General features: G+C 47.0%; 1 long non-coding RNA gene across 2 annotated transcripts; it reads right to left on the reverse strand.

Moving 5' to 3' along the window:
• Positions 1-419: 419 nt before the first annotated feature.
• On the reverse strand, positions 420-3,246 carry LOC310681254. 2 transcript variants are annotated; one of them, XR_014513171.1, is made up of 2 exons: positions 2,591-3,246; positions 420-661 (listed from the first exon to the last, which is right to left on the reverse strand). It is a non-coding gene; the product is annotated as an uncharacterized lncRNA (long non-coding RNA). The 2 variants fall into 2 exon arrangements; XR_014513172.1 differs by having other exon boundaries at positions 420-664.
• Positions 3,247-4,000: the final 754 nt, after the last annotated feature.

Below are 4,000 nucleotides of genomic sequence, written 5' to 3' on the forward strand. Positions count from 1 at the left end.
GGACCCCAAGGATCATCTAGTCCAACTGATTCTCTTCCTCAGCTTCCTGCCCCTCCCTCCGTCCCTCCAGAATTTCTTTCTCACACAGTAGCAAACCCACAGGGGATCTTCTGCTTCACTGTGAGAGTCACACAGCCTCTCCAGATTTTCCAACTCCCCCTCTCCCTGCATTGCATTGTAAATGCTTCATGGGGAAAGGGGAAAGGGGAAGGATGGAGCTTGCTGTTCACTTTTTCATCTTTCTCTCCAGCTGAAGCCCAGACATGCTGGGAGGCTGGGAGCCTCAATGGCGCATCTCTGGAGGCTTCACCCGGGCCAGAAACCCTGACTGGACACACACACACACACCCAGCTACGACACTGTATTCAGTCATAGAATGCTTTTTTCCAAGCAACATGAATATTGATTTCAAAATCCATACCAGAGCAATATCTTTATTTAGGCCAACCAGAATGTCACAAAATTGTCTGCAAGATTTTGAATTCTCCAGATTTTTCATCAGGCTACATAGGAAGCCAAGTCGGAGGGAGAGAAGTTGTCTGATAGTGAAGCCACAAGATCTGCATTTGGTCTAGTCTCAAGATGGAATGTGGGAGAAGGGAGCAGACATTCAAGCGAGGCTCTGATAGGTGCTCTGAAGGTTTCAGGTTGCACCTAGCACTGCTGGGAAGAAAGAACAACCATATAAGAATTGATCCCACCTATCCAAAAAGCAGAGACATCACCTTGCCACCAAAGGTCCGTATAGTTAAAGCCATGGTTTTCCCAGTAGTGATGTATGGAAGTGAGAGCTGGACCATAAAGAATGCTGATCGCCAGAGAATTGATGCTTTTGAATTATGGTGCTGGAGGAGACTCTTGAGAGTCCCATGGACTGCAAGAAGATCAAACCTCTCCATTCTTAAGGAAATCAGCCCTGAGTGCTCACTGGAAGGACAGATCGTGAAGCTGAGGCTCCAATACTTTGGTCACCTCATGAGAAGAGAAGACTCCCTGGAAAAGACCCTGATGTTGGGAAAGATGGAGGGCACAAGGAGAAGGGGACGACAGAGGACGAGATGGTTGGACAGTGTTCTCGAAGCTACAAACATGAGTTTGACCAAACTGCGGGAGGCAGTGGAAGACAGAAGTGCCTGGCATGCTCTGGTCCAGGGGGTCACGAAGAGTCGGACACGACTAAACGACTAAACAACAACAACATCCAAAAATATAAAACCCGTGTGGCTGTGAGCTGTGGATGCGTCAAAAGGGATTTCAGGAAAACAAGCAAAATATTACAGAAAGCAGTTGTGTAATTTAGGGTGGCAAGAGCAGGTTAGAGGGGATCAATTTGTTTCTCTCTCTCTTTTAAAAGCCTGATGATGCACTTGAGAACACATCCTTAAGGCTGGGAGGAAGGAGGCAGTGTTTCCTGAGTTTTCCACTTTAAAAAGTGAAGCTCAGACAATGCAGTTGGGAAGTGCTCACTCTTTTAAAATGCCTCCCATGCCAATTGCACAGTTTTTTGGGGGGAGGGTGGAGAGAACATTCATCATCATTAGTGATGTCACAGATATTAACCAATCAGGCCCCCATGGGTCACGCAAGCTTCTTACACCCCCCCCCAACATGGCAATGGAGGAGCTAACTGCTGGAGGAACTGTATTTAAACTGCAACCTTGGCTTATGCCTTTGAGTGCTTGGGAAACATTATGTGAATTAGCAAAAAACAAACAAACCAAGTGGGGGAAATGCACTCTGAAGTGATGGGGTATTTTTCCTTTCAAGATGGAACAGGTAACAATACAAATTCAGATTCCCATGAATTTAAGCCCTTGCTTTGGGAAGATCACTTGGAGCCTGCTTGGCAGGGGGTTGGACTCGATGGCCCTTGTGGTCTATTCCAGCTCTATGATTCTATGAGCCTTTGCAATAACCTGACGGCCAATAGTCCCAGGACACCACCCAGGACACCATAATCTAGATACGACACATCACCTACGCAAGAAGACACAAAAGGCTGTAGCTACTTCACTCAATTATTCTCCCAATGTACAGCTTAACTAATAGTTGACTAATAATTGCACCCAAGGCCAAAAAGCAAAGCACTACATATGTCATAATGCATTTATGTATTCAAAAGCACTGAAAGGGATATGGCCGTGACCATGCCATGCTGAATGGAATCTGAATCATGTCATCCACACACAGAGAAAGTCCTGGAGAAGCCTTTCAGAAGAGGAGACTGAGAAGGTCCCAAGAAAGACACAGAAGAGCTCCTTCTATCCCCTCCAAAGGTCATTACAGGTCAGAGCTTGATACTGACCTCCACACACAGATCAACCCAACTTCAGCTGTACATCCAAGATGAGTCTGGGTGGATTTAGCACCGTACCTTCAGTTTGTGCACCAAAGCATCCTGAAAATATAAAACTCAGAGATGTTGCACCTAAGTTGGACATACTGGGCCAGCTGCAGACTGCGGGCAGACACATTGGCATTAATGCTTTGGTATTTAGTAGGTGCTTAGGCGCTTGGCTTTCCTTGGCTATCCTCGTTCTGCTTGTCATCAGCACCACCCACTCGCTGTCCCAGTAGACTAGCTCTTACCACATCTGTGCTCTTCTTCCAGACTGAAAATGCTGATGAGCACCTGGGCGGGATGAGGCAGGGCGTAATGACTGCAAGCAGCAGGTATCTTCTTTCCATGTCCTGAAGCGTCCAGGCCATATGAGGGCTTTAATAATGCAGATTCGAATGCAACAAAGAGCAGCCAGCTTTTCCCACCAAAGCAAGAACACTTTCTCTCCCCTGGGCTTCCTGCCTCAATGTTAGCAGACAAGGGATTAGAGAGCAGACCTTCTACTGATGGAAAAGGGCCACCACCAAATTCAACATTCTGGGGGTTTCCAAACCACAGACTGGCTAGACTAATTCTGCTCAGCTCCAACATAGTCTCAAAAGAAGAAATTGTTGCCTGGCCTTAGCGCCAAGGGAGGAAGGGAGGGCAGGTGTTGTGTGCCTGTGTGAGGCTGCGGCTATGAATATGTTAGGGCAGCCAATAAAGCTCTAATACTCTCCAGGTTTAAGGTCTCAGTTATTGGAATTGATTTTCTAACATCTTGTTAAAGTGTTTGTGCAAGCTGCCTAGCCAGCTGCTCCTTCCTGTAGCCTGGTGCTGCTGGACACAGTATCTCTATAATGGGCTCCTTTTGACCTTGTGGTAGGTAGTTATGGACTTCGCTGTGCCTCGTGATGTGCTCAGGTAAACCCAGGCACAGGAACAATGTCACTGCCCATAATACCAGCCTCGGCTGCCAAGGAAACAAGAGTCACAACAGGAGAGAGGGGAGGGGAGGTCAGTGACCAACATGCTTAGGTGGGCTGCAGGGCTGCCTTTAGCATTCATCAACAGGGCAAAGGCATCAACTCCTCCAATGGGAGACTCTTGCTTTACAATATCTTCCTTGCTTCAGAATATGCTTGGTAGTCCCGTTCGTTCTGAATATCGGAAATTCAGCAAAACCAACTTTTCCGAAATACAGACAGGGCTGGGAAAGAAGGATACCAATAGTATGGGAGAGAGAATGAATTCCTTTACATCCTCCTCAGTATTGCTACTGCACTCCTCCCATGGCTGGAAGCTCCAGGGTCAGCCTTTTTCAGGGTCATTTCCCTTGCGAGGAGACAGCACCAGAGACATATGCTTATTTATAAAGGTACAAGTTGAGCCTGGGGGAAGGAGGCAAGCACAGAGCGCTGATCTTTAATTCAGCAACAACTTCCTCAAAAGCAAACAGCATTTCTTGGGAGATCCAGGCCTGGGCTCTTCTGCCTTGCTGCTGCAGTCCATCTACTGAGTTGTCTTCATTTTTATTTTACTCTTACCCAAGCTGTCCCACCAATCACCACAAGCTAAATCATTTTAGCTATTAGCTAAACAAACACCTACCTCACCTTAACCCTGGTGGTACCTTCCTGATCTGTGGTATACAGTGGTACCTCGGGTTAAGTACTTAA

This window comes from Podarcis tiliguerta (assembly GCF_965153285.1).
Source record: "Podarcis tiliguerta genome assembly, chromosome: 7".
Lineage (NCBI taxonomy): Eukaryota > Metazoa > Chordata > Lepidosauria > Squamata > Lacertidae > Podarcis > Podarcis tiliguerta.